Source organism: Periplaneta americana, chromosome 8 (genome assembly GCF_040183065.1).
Source record: "Periplaneta americana isolate PAMFEO1 chromosome 8, P.americana_PAMFEO1_priV1, whole genome shotgun sequence".
Lineage (NCBI taxonomy): Eukaryota > Metazoa > Arthropoda > Insecta > Blattodea > Blattidae > Periplaneta > Periplaneta americana.
Window position 1 is genome coordinate 44058920 of NC_091124.1, and position 13660 is coordinate 44072579.

General features: G+C 37.1%; 1 protein-coding gene across 1 annotated transcript in view; it reads left to right on the plus strand.

Annotated features, from left to right (window-relative positions):
- The first annotated feature begins 499 nt into the window (after positions 1–499).
- Positions 500–13660, plus strand: part of LOC138704693 (uncharacterized) — a 211033-nt gene continuing 197872 nt past the window's right edge. The window contains exon 1 of the mRNA XM_069832832.1: positions 500–973. The gene's annotated coding sequence lies outside the window, so the exon portion shown is untranslated. The remainder of the gene's footprint in view (positions 974–13660) is intronic.

Here is a 13660-nt window from a genome sequence, read left to right on the forward strand (position 1 = left end):
CCCTTGGAAGAAAGAAAACGAAGCTAAAATCTAAAATGTAAAATAGGCGTGTGGGAAGTAAATTAACACGTGCGCGACTCTAAAATTAAATATTGCTTTTCTTTTCTGTAATATGTTCAATGTCTAAAATACTTCGAAGTCAAAACCTCTCCGCTTATAGCCTATTTTCGAACGGAAAAATTTGCATTGTAACAATTAATTACAGCGAGGCTTGATTGGTTGACGTGATGTAACTGAACTTGGAAATTGCGTGGCATGTGGTTTCATGGTTTGCGCAGAGATTTCAATAAAATTACAGCAAATCGCCGTACGTTATATTGATAATGATAAGACGTTACGTTTATGTAATTTTATATAATGTAAAGTGGAGATGTGAATGTAACCTCACTCTACTTCGTCTGTGTATGTATACGATCATTCTGAACTGTGGTTGGCCAATCGATCACGTGAAGAGCGCATGCTTGCGGCTTGAAGCGTCAATACTGCCGGCCTAGCGCACGCCCGCTGGTTTTCATATGTTTTTAGTTTCAGTCGTTGATTGCTGCGTGCTCCGTGTGGTTGTAGTCTTGCAGAATTGAATTGTTGTAAATAGACATTCGTATAAAACTGATATCTTTAATCGGAAACTTTTTTTTGTGATTGTTAAAAACAGTCAAAAGTTATTACTTTTTTATTATTGGGGTTATTTTCTGTTATATACATTTGAATAACGATAAGTAGGAGTCTGTGATCTTTAGTGTGTGAAAAAAATTAATAGGAACGTAATCATCCTCTATCTTTTGCGCCACGAGCGCAGGTCGTAATACTCCATATTGTTCAGTGCGTTGTTAAATCGTAGTAATAAGTCATAAACGTGTCAATATATAAATACACTTCAGTGGAAAGAAATAGCTATATTACTCTGATATTTATCAGATTTAGACAGAAGTGTGTTCCCTGTCCCTGAAAATCTCATATTCGAAGGACACGCAAGGTAAGAATACATATTAAATAATATAGCAGTATTCGAAAGACTTTAATTATGAAGGCAATAATAAATACTTATTGAGAATAGCGTGTAGGCCACTCCTATGCATAAGCCTCATCCTTTTCGTAGTTTTGTCAGGGCTCAGATAATTTACAGTTATACAGTATTATCAGTTTTGTATAATATAACCAGAAACTGCATATCGAAGATGCAGAATAACGGGTTCTTGGCCATTTGGGTAAATGTAATAAGTAGTAGGCCTAAATGAGTAGTTTATATTCAGGCTGCCTTGTGTGCGTAAAATGCTGTGTTATCTTTTATCCGTTCGTAGGATAGACTAACGCCCGAACCATCTTATTTTAACGATACATGATTACAATAAGTGTTGTGTTCAGGCCCCAGATGAATGACCACTCTTATCTACGGACTCTGGGTATGGTTAGGTCGTTGCTTACGGGTTAGGTCAATAGAGAGAGAGAGATAATAGTGGCCTTGACATAGTCACATCCCTGCTAACCTAGCTCTTCGAATACCCTGAAGGTTATCAAAGAGTTAAATGACCATTTCTTAATTTCGTATTGAATAGTGAACATTGATAAGATTAGTTGCAGTTCGGCGTAATTATTATGAGGTAAGTCATTGAGTGGGATTATGTAATCAGCTCGCATATACATGAGTAGTTCATTTCTTCAGTTTATGTAACGTGTGGAATCAAAATCTTTAATTGTTGACGTTCATTAGCTTTGATAAAGCCTATGACACAAAACCGTTCCCACTATTTTTCAAACGTCTTTGTGACTAAAAATGTATGCCCTATGGGTTTTTATATCCCATTTGGAATTTTCACCATGAACAAACTTCTTTTTAGGGACTTCTTCGCCCTGAAATCTGATGTACATATGCCCGGACCTCCTTATGTTGGATCTGTATAAAGTCGGGTCTTCATCTGCAAACCCTAGGACTTTTATACTAGCAAAAACAACACATGCCTATACCCAAAGCAGGGCTTGAACCTGTTACCTTCACTTCAGTAAGAGATTAAAGACATCAGTGGTTATAAATTTAATATCCACTGTGAATGCAAGTTTGTTTAAGCAGCATTTAAGCGGGAATAGAGACAATGCAAACAGCAAAATCGAACACATGCATACATAGTGTTCTGCTCAAGAGCAGGTCTTTCACTGCAAACCCAGCATTCTCCAATCTTTCCTATTTTCTGCCTTCCTCTTTATCTCCGCATATGATCCATGTATCTTAAAGTTGTCTGTCATCTTGTATCTTCTTCTGCTCCGAACTTCCCTCCCGTTCACCATTCCTTCCAATGCATCCTTCAACAGGAAATTCCTTCTCAACCAATGATCCAACCAATTCCTTTTTCTCTTCCTAACCAGTTTCAGCATCATTCTTTCTTCACCCACTCTTTCCAACACCGCTTCATTTCTTGTGTGTCCATTTCACACGCTATTCTTCTCCATATCCACATTTCAAGTGCTTCTAGTCCCTTCTCTTCACTTCGTCGTAATGTCCATGTTTCTGCCTCATACAATGCTACACTCCACACAAAGCACTTTTCTAGTCTCTTTGGGCCGTATTCATAGACATTTTTTTAGCGCGGGCTTTCGGTGGATGATCAGCGTTTTTCGTATTCATAAACCAGTGTTAGCGATAGGATATGATTTGAATTCTGTACAAGTAACCAGTGGATAGCCGGGGCTAGCTTAGTACGCTCGTAGCGCGTGCTGCGAAATGTCTATGAATAGTACATTTTTTTTTTACCAGAGGTCCGCGGAAGATGCTCCTTTTTCTATTAAAAGCTTCCTCTGCCATTGCTATCCTCCTTTTGACTTCCTGGCAGCAGCTCATGTTGCTGCTTGTACACCCCAAGTATTTGAAGCTGTCCACTTGCTCTACGGTCTCGTTTCGAATCCGCACGTTTACCTTCTTTATTTTTCTTCCGATAACCATGATCTTCGTCTTATTTGCATTTATCTTCATCCCATACTGCTTACAGCTGTCATTTAGCTCCAGTAGAATATCCCTTAGCATCGCCTCCTCTTCTAACAACGCCACATAATCAGAAAATCTTATGACTTTATTCATATTTCTCCTACTATCATCCCTCCCATAGTATGAAAACAGTTCTTCACTAAATCCTCCAAGTAGATGTTGAACAGAGTAGGTGATACATTATTCATAGTCAAAATAAATCCCTTTTGAAGTAATACGAAACACGATTCACTCTGAAGTAAGTTTTCACTAAGGATCAGTGGAACTCTATCCAAGTATTGTTACAGTAATGGTAGAGACAGTACCAGTTGGATCAGACTTTGCATTCTTCGATTGTTCGTCGATTGTTGGCGGTGTAGGAACATTCACTAAATCGTTGACACTTTGTAACTGAACTGCAGAAGAGGTTAGGGAACCATTCCTATATTCTCGCACTCGTTTTGGTTTACTCTTTTTCGTTCTTGACCTAATCTCGTACGTTCATCTCATGATTTCGGCATACATTTCAGCAGAAAGCTTCACCAACGTAATTTCACTTACTGGTTTCGGCTGTATAATCACAACACTGCAGAGGTGACAATTGCCTGGTGGCAACCCCACTCTCACTAATTATTATTAATACATTATTTTATGTAAATTAGTGGAAAACCGCGGTAACATAGCAACGTAAACAATCCCGGAGCAACTACACGCTCCGTGGCGCGACAGCCTATGAAGGGCCTCAGCAAAAGTGAACGGTCATCCAACCAGATCGGAGGTATCGTGTGGTTAGCACGATGATTCTCCGGGCGTTATATCTGGTTTTCTTAATCGGATTTCGTTACCTATCGTAGCTCTCTAAATGCGTCACGATGCTGGATGGGCACCGGTTCCATACACTGGCCTAAATTTCATGAGAAAATTCCTTCCCCGTGAGGACTCGTATAGTCGGAGGCACCAATTTTGGCAGATCTCAATGACATTTCCAGTAGGCGAGCCAATGTTTTGTGAGAACTGCAAGAATGAATTGCGATAAGGCTGTCTGTCGTTGTTTATATGTTCACACTCGCCTCTTGTATCGTCATTATTAGACTAATTAATAAACACACCACAGTACAGTCCGATTCATGGGAGTGCCGTAAATGATTTTCGTTCGCCTCCTACATTTTCTAAATTAAGAGGAGAAAAGCATTGCATAACCAGAACCAAGAAATTATTGCAAATGTTCATTACTTCATGAAGCGACGGGCGAAAAATAGATATGAGTTGTGTCGAATTGCCTTCATTAATAACAAACATTCATGAAGTACGAGAATAAGTTGCGGAAGCGACAGGAATCGACACGTTGGATAAATAACCGAAAGAATAGGTACCGGTATGCTGAAATAAGGAAATACGTAATTCGATAATCTACGAGATTCGATCCGATACTTTGGATTGAGTCTCTGCGTAGCTCAGTGGTTAGAGATCCTAGTGCGTGTAACTGGGAGTCAAGAGTTCGATACCCGGCCCCGGAGCGAATTTTTCTCAATTAATAACCTGTGGTAATTCGATAAACCAAGCAAGAAACCTCATGTTCCAAAATTCTTAATGGAAGCAGATGAATATAAGAGCTTAATTTAATTATGTAAATCACGCGTAGCATGTGTTTACAAGGAATGGTAATAGGTCACGAGAAAAGCCGTCGATTCGTTTCTTGTGTTTTTCAATCTGAGCCTGATAGTTGTCGAGCATGATGGATGAATTTTTTTATACCGTAATAATTCGTACACCTGTCGCATCCGCCGTTCACCGATTTAAATCTGTATTTATTAAGACGCTCCCATTATCAACTACGTAACGCAAATTACTGGAGTTGTATAAAAGTGGTTATACCTATGTGCATTGTTTTTGGAGATGACTGTCCATCCGAGTCCACTAGGATAATCAGGAATGTATGTTTACTCTTATGTCTCACCCATCCCAGCTGCAGTTTGCTTGCGACGAAGATAACAACCGACCTTACAGCTAAGAGTAACTCGCTCTGGAGTTCTGATTAATAAAATCCATCTGCCTAAATCGATGGCGTCAACTATACCACCGCGCATTCCGTAACGCGAGTCCTAGACCACGACGCGGGACTAGCTGCACTCAAACCCTGTCACAGAATTTTGTTACGTAGCGTTCGACTGTTGCTTGTTAGTACCATGTCTGAAGAAGTTTCACTTGAAAAATATTTGGCAACTGCTATAATGGTCACGGTAATGTGTACTTAAGCCGTTTTAACACATAATTTTTACTCCATTTATATTGTATTTGGTCCAGGGAAAAAATTTGTATTTTACAAAAACTCTGATTTTATTCGCTGATCTATATAAGACTAGACTAGCGTGGATCACTATAGTTTAGCCGAATATTTTTCACGCGATGACACTTTATTACACGCCTTAGAAGTTCCGCAATAAGTCGGCTATTTCTGTTAAATGGTTCATTTTAATAAACTCTTATTTAAAAAATAATACATAAATTATAATATGGTTACAGTTCCGTGATCTTCACCGCAACTAGGGAAGCGAATTAATATGAGTCATTTTTGCTCGGAAGCAAACAGCACCGTGGCTTTACCTTTTATTTCAATAGTTACTTGACTGCTTCGCCGCGTGTTTAACAGAATTCTAAAAGTACATGTGAAGTGGAGAATATACAGGATGATTCACAAGAATTTACCGTCCCTTACGGAGCTTATTTCCGAAGACATTCTGAGCAAAAAGGTCATATAAACATTTGTCCTAATCTCAATATTTCCAGAGTTACACTAATTTGAAACTGTTAGTAAAATACCTTTTTTCTTTAGTTTTAATGCTTTCTACAGATTTTGTTTTTCAGCTTTTAACTAAAATTTACATCATTCTTACGCACTTCTACAAAAATTGTTACAAATCATACGACTTTAGGAACGTGATTCTTCACAGTTTAATTATGCATCATACTGTACAGTCTCGAAGAATTTACAAGAGTGGCGTGATTTGTAACAATTTTTGTGATAAATGCGTAATAAAATGTAATTTTGTAGTTAAAAAATCGAAAAAAAAATTCTGTACGAAGCAACTATGGGATTCACAACATATTTCTAGCTTCGGAATACTAGCTAATTAAAGAAATGATACTCCTGAATAGTTCATTCTTTATCTGTAATATTTTTTAATCCTTAAAACTCAAGAATGATGGCATTTTACAAACAACTTCAAATTAGTGTAATTCTGAAAATATTGAGATTAGGACAAACGTTTATAACATTTTTTTTGCTCAGAATTCTTCGGAAATAAGCTCCGTAATGGACGGTAAATCTTCGTGAATCACCCTGTAGACTACCTTCGCTGTATTTCCAGTAACTTGGAACTATCGAATTTTCACTCATGAAATTGATGGACTTCATTTGTAATGTAAAAATAAACTGAGTGCTGTCCGTAGAACTGTACGTAAACAAGTCGTGAAAAAATTCGAAGCTGTCCTTGAAACATATTGGGGTTACGCCAGTTTATTTACTGTTAGTCAGATCCTCGCGGAGAAACGCGGAACCTTTCAGAAGAATTGCTGGCAGTCATGTGCATTTGTTTAAATACGCACCAGTAACCTGATGCGATGTCGCGAGATCGTTTTCGTTGTATAAAAACACTACTTTCCGATGTCCGATGAAACTTAGCTCCTGAAAATATGCAGAAATATCTTATGACACATTGTGCTTCATGCCTCGATTAACTTTTAATGGAGTAATAGTCAGCATTAAGTGAACGGTCCCGGGTTCAAATCCTGGTTGGGGTTTTTCCGCGGTTTTCCCTCAACCAATTGAAGCAGAATTGCTGGGTAATTTTCGGCGTTGGACCTCGGACTCATTTCGCCATCGTTAATTCACATCATCATCATCATCCTCCATACAATAGCCCGGGTTACGTTCACAGTGTGGCGTGCTGTACTTGTACAAGAGCGCGGTCGTTCGGCTACTCAAGCATTCACAAGAATAGGAGTAATAAGCACAATAAGCCTCAGGCTGCAGTGTAAGCCTTCGGGTTCTTTCTCCGTCAAAGGGAGAGAGATAGAAAAAAAACTTTAGAATGGTACCAAAAGCTATATTGTGACATTTATAAATGTGTAATTTGTATGAAATTGACTTTGCTATTTATCTTCACTTATAAATGGCTTCTAAGGAACCCGGAGGTTCATTGCCGCCCTCACATAAGCCCGCCATTGGTCCCTATCCTGAGCAAGTTTAATCCAGTCTCTGTCATCATATCCCATCTCCCTCAAATCCATTTTAATATCCTCCCATCTACGTCTCGGCCTTCCCAAAGGTCTTTTCCCTCCGGCCTCCCAACTAACTATATGCATTTCTGGATTCGCCCTTATATGCTACATGCTCTGCCCATCTCAAACTTCTGGATTTAATGTTCCTAATTATGTCAGGTGAAGAATACAGTGCGTGCAGTTCTGCGTTGTGTAACTTTCTCCATTTTTCCTTTAACTTCATCCCTCTTAGCCTCAAATATTTTCCTAAGAACCTTATTCTCAAACACCCTTAACCTCTGAAAGTGAGAGTCCAAGTTTCACAGCCTTACAGAACAACCGGTAATATAACTGTTTTGTAAATTCTAACTTTCAGCTTTTTTGTGAGCAGACTGGATGACAAAAGCTTCTCAACCGATTAATAACAGGCATTTCCCACATTTATTCTGCGTTTAATTTCCTCCCGAGTATCATTTATATTTGTTACTGTTGCTCCAAGATATTTGAATTTTTCCACTTCTTCAAAGAATAAATTTTCAATTTTTATATTCCCATTACTACTGTATTTATCTTTACTTAAAATTGTTTTTGAAATAAGTAACCATTTTTAACTCTCTGTGCAATTTTGATATTACATTAGGTGTTTCAAGTTATACAGGGTGAATCGTAAATAATGTCATCAATTTCAGGTCGTTATTCTTGAGATATTTCAAACTATAAAGTTTAATACTATTTTGCTCGTTTTTGCTTCCTTTTCGAATTACAAATTATTTATATACGAAACATTTCATAGCGTGTTTTGGGAAAATCATGGATGTAATTCCCAATATGCTCAGTCAGCTTAAGAGTGCACTGTATTATGATAATAAATTATTGAAATATAATTTTAGTTTTGCTCTTTACGTAAATGTGCAGAAATTTGATCCGAACAAATGTAATATTACAAAATCCCTTTGCAAAACGAAAAGTCTGCATGATATAATAAGGAATCGGCGTCTGATTTTCACTCTCTGACCTCTTAGGGAATTTTTCCTGCGAAGAACAGCACTGCAAAATAGAGGACATGGCAAAGATTAATTAAATCATAGCAACCAACACTCCACGATTACGAGTTCTGGAGATAGTGTGTTTTGGTTAGTATCTCGGGCAAATGAAGCACACTGTAGAAACACGTGAAAAAAAAAAATGTTGTTAAGCCTATATGCTGCTGTTTATCTATTGCGTCGTAGGCTTATATAATATTAAATTCTGAGGGAAGTCTCAGCGACGCTGGGAGGAGATGCATGTCGCAATACTCTGCTATAAATACTCTGAATAGCTTTGAATGAACTTGGCATTGTCAACCACAAACGCTTTAATACTATGAATTGAACAATGGCGGGAATCGAGCACTAGTACCTCTCACTAACTCGTAGACCATACAGGCATTCATACTCTAGGAAAACGCATGGGCTTAAGGCTGGTTCACAATAAACCGGAAACGAGAATCGGAACGAAAACGATAAAATTATTAAAATGTGTACATTTAAATGTGAGCATTCACAATTAACGAAAAGCTTGCCGGAGTCCGGGATCGGGAACGGAGAGTTGGCCAAGCTTCAACTTTGGCGTTCACGTTTCCGATCACAGCCCACTAGATTAATTCTATTGCCATCTAAAATCTATTTTGTCGTCCTATATATTTTGTAGCAAGAAGACCGTGACATAACCTATGCATTATTTTGTTCTCTGCTGTGCATCATGGAGCAAGTTTTATTTGATGAGATTCTAATATTGAGTGTTGAGGAAAATCCCCACGTTTACGATAAGCGGCGCGCCTCGTATAAAGATGAGAAAATGAAGGAGTTCAATAGCTGCATCTTTGAACACGATCGGAAGCGAATCATTTTATTACTGTATTGGTTGTATTACACACTACATATTCATGCTTCAATTCAATAACTACTGTTGTGTTCATTTTTGTTCTATTACAAATGTTTCTTCTCTAATTATTTTACGTTATGGTAGACTTAAAATAGGTTGTGATAATAAAGATGCATGGACATATTTATAGTCCTGTACCTAATGAATTGTTTCAGTTGAAATTTCGAAGTTGGTTAACCTGTGTTTATGTTGGCTGCCTTGTACTCATGAGAGAACGCCATTCGTCAATTATACACAAATAACATCAGAATGCGTAATATCGACTTTACATATCGTTATTGACATACATATCGATATGCATAGTCGTCTACGTTTTCGGTTTATTGTGAATCAAAAATTTTCATATTCACGTCCTCTGCTTCTCGTTTTTATTCTGGTTCTCGTTCCCGGTTTATTGTGAACCAGCCTTTACTGTTTCCTTTCACCGTGCCGGTTCCTAGACTGTAGTGCGCGAGCCACCATTTGTCTCTCTCTTTATGTAACTTCTAAGTAGCCACTTTTATCATCACGAAAGCGATTTCAGAAGTTTAGGGGAATCTACTGTTTGTGTGGTATTTGGAGTGGTGCTTAGACCGAAGCTTAGAATGAAATTTTCGGGAGATGAGCACTATGACCCAATCAGCCGGCCCAGACTCAGCACTGCGACCTTATACGATCTATTGCGCTTATCCTCAAGCTAGACGCATTCCCAAATCCACACCGGCTGACTAAGGTTTCGAGTTCGGGGAATGCTATGGAGTGATGTAGGTACCTAATATGGGGAAAGGGGAGAACTGCGAGAAAAACCCCAACTGCGATCTCGTCCGCCACAACTGTCACTATGGAACTCGAACGCGAAGGCCAACGCAGGGAGATAGATCGAAGCTTGAAACTAAGTTAACCTGCAGAAATACGTAGGTACCCAATTTGACTTTCGTGTAAATTTGCGGGTTAAGGATAAGATTCCTACCCCGAGATGTGAATGTGTCCGTGTATCTCTCTTTATACCACGTGGATTTCAAAATATAGGCCTATAGAACACTGGGTTGCAAAATAAATGCAGAGTCGAAGTCTCTATCGATTTGAAATATCGTAGAACTTCGCTTAGGAAACAATAGAAATAGAGGTACACAGAAGGCATTGCATTTAGTTTTTAGTTCTGTATCTGTATTTATAATAAAATTTTATATTTATATTTATGCTCGACCATGCCGAAATGTAGTAATTATACACCTGGTAGCAGCCCTTTAATGGACCTCATTAAAGTACACCTATTCATTAAAGTTCAGGTGTTCCACCAATCAGAAAACACCATTGTAGCAATATGAAAGCGCAAGTATCGATTATTCTCGGATATGCAATCGAAAGACAACTAGCGAAACGTCACGGAGGCTGGAAATCCAATACTGTCGCAGAAGGTTATGTTCTGTTACTATAATAATTAGCGTTAATTGTAAATAATATTCAAATAAATTCAATTTGTCATCTCGTTTTTCAATGTCTAAATCAATTTCAAGGTTATATCAAGATTAATGTTCATTTTACTCTCTAGATTATATCAAGGTCAATGACATTTGTTCCTCGGAAAAAATCAATACTTTCGCGTCTGCGCACATCTCACAATTTACGAGATATTGCACAAGGTCAGTTCCGCTCCCCAGTCAGATAAGAATAACATGAATACTTATGAATAATTTCAAGTTAGAAATATGGTCGAGCATAAAAAGTCGTATGAAACTTGCCTATAACGGTAATTAAGACGCTCGTATGAAAATGATGAAACTCGCTTGCGCTCGTTTCATAAACATACTCGCGTCTTAATTACTACCATTATAGGCTCGTTGCATAATGTACTATTTTATAATAAAATTGATACTTTTTTGTCAATACAATATGAAACGTAACTGGCCGTATATAATCGATTGTAACAATGACAGCATCTGTGGATAATAAGGAAGGCTGTGGAACGTACTGTAAACTGCAGTTTCACTATTTTCGTGTAGTATTTATATTAATGTTGTAAAATAAAAGGAGGCCTATATGAATAATTTAAAAACAATTCATATTAAATAACGTGAACATATTATAAAAGTCGTATTTACATATTTTTGAAAAACTAATCTCGGGAAAACAGCTTTTCATCTCGCCATGTTTGCTAAAGTCCTCGGAAAATGATATAATTTCGTTTCGGCATTTATTTTGCAGCCCATTGTACATAGGAATTTACTGTATCATTGCCATTAGAAACACAGCCTATGTAGCTATAAAAAAGAGAAACTTGTATTTTACGAAATTGGCCATGTGTACTAAATTATGTGTGTTCTTATAAAAAGAAAGAAAAAAAAAAGAGTATCTGCTGATTATTGTCAACTAGTACTCTCTTTGACAACATCAACCTTCAAAATAATGAATTGTTATACATACAACGGAAGAAAAGACGAAATTTAATTAACTGTCCTACGCAGGAAATTCAGAGGTAAGAAACCTTATAGCTGTATCTTTTCCTGGTGGAAGAGTTACATCTCACAACATAATCAGTCTGGGTTACTATCTAGCTGCAGAAGGTAACTTGTTCGAACACGGTGAATTAATTTTATTGTATTTGTGAATAGGTAATTTAATTTTAAAATATTTTGTATAATCTTAATATGTTTTAAAAGTGTCGTTTATTGTTATCTTCGTAAAAAGTAACCTAATTAAAAGAATATGAAATAGAATACACAGTTGAAATAAATTGCAAACACCAGAGTATAATCACAGTCTAGTGTATACAGTCACGAAGTTTGAGTTGTGAGGGTGCTAGGAACAATAGACTGTGCCGGTACTATTTCGCATTGTCTGTAATGAAGCGATATTAGCGATCCTAATGGTTAGCAACTATTTATGGATGCATATTTACTACGTATTGAGCTTCGTGACTGTATATATTAGACTGTGGTATAATTATTATGAATTACCTAAACTAAACAATATTATCAAAGCATTATGTGCAATGATAAGTTAGCAACAATTCAAGACCTGTTAATTTAAATAGAGGGCCAAATACGTAAAATAAAGAAATTCATTGTCTATACATAGTATCTAATGGCAATAATAAATTCATGTACTATATTTTGAAATATTACATTTATTACTAATATTACTAATTATAACAAATTGTTTGCCATCTATACATATTTTGTAAACATATTTATCGTAGAGTGATATATACTGTAATTCAAGCTGTTCGTGACGTGTACGTACATCTTTAGTCTGGAATAACAATCTAATTAGAATAATAACCTCTAGTTGTGTAACACATGATTCATTCCCAGCGGATAAACACGACGCGACTTTGCAAAAAACATGCATTAAATATTAAACGGTGCACTCAAGGACGGTTAGTGTTATATTCTGCAACATATAGGCACTTAATAGTGGTAACGTACCGGCACATTAACTTCTGGATAAAAGAGATAGACAGAGAGAGGGAGAATATTGATATGTGTTGTTGCTATTATACAGGATAATCCATGACTAACGTTCTTAACGTTTGGTTCCATTTTTACAGTTTGCAGAGTTATTGTTTGTAGGCCTATACCCACCAAAAACGTTAGACCAAGGATTGAAACTTTCATATTTACAAAATTAAAGACTAGATTACGCTGTAAAAGCCACCGACGTAGCACACACGTTAGCGTGTTTGCTTGCTGGTGCGGGGTTGCTCTCGGGCGTGAGTTCGATACCTCCTTGGCCTGATTAAATGGTCGGGTGTTTTCCCCAACTGAAAGGCGAATGTCAGATAATTAATTACATGGCGAATTCTCGGTCTCATCTCGCCAATAGCCGTCTCGCTATCATGGATGCTAAATAACCTAGTAGTTAATACAGTGTCATTAAATAAGCAACTAAAAATTATGCCGTAAAACGAAAATAAGAGTAGGCCTACTATTAGGAGGAAGATATAGATCTAAAGTTGTCAGATGGAATGTTACTGGGGTTTAAAAATGACATTGAAGTTCATAAGTGAGCTGAGCGCAAACAGTTCAGATTAGAGGTGGGGGGGGGGGAAACAACAGTTATTTTGGAACATTTTGTTAGGAACTGTTCCAAAAAATAACAGCATCTTTGTATACTACGTTCCAAAACAAGTGCTATTCTACAAAATACTTGTTGTTACAAAATACTCGTTTCAACGACAACACCTGTTCCACAGAACAGAACATCTTTGGCACTATTGGAAGCAGAAGTGGGAATCCTTTCGTCACACAAATAAATTTAGAAACTAAAGTAAAAGATAGGCTACAAAGTAAAGATACGATGATCTTCATTAAAAAAAAAATCAAAATTATCGTGAAACATGTTACTGAGTGTAGGTTTCTATCAATTATTAACATAATGCCTGTATTACAGTATAGTAACTTACTGTGTTGTGAATTTTATCAAGGGAGTTGAAAATATACTCGTATACCGTAGGTTAGGTTTTACTTGCAGATGTTTTCCATGTATTTTGTAGTTTCATTACTAATTCTTGAAATTAAACTAAATTCTGTCCAAACACGACTG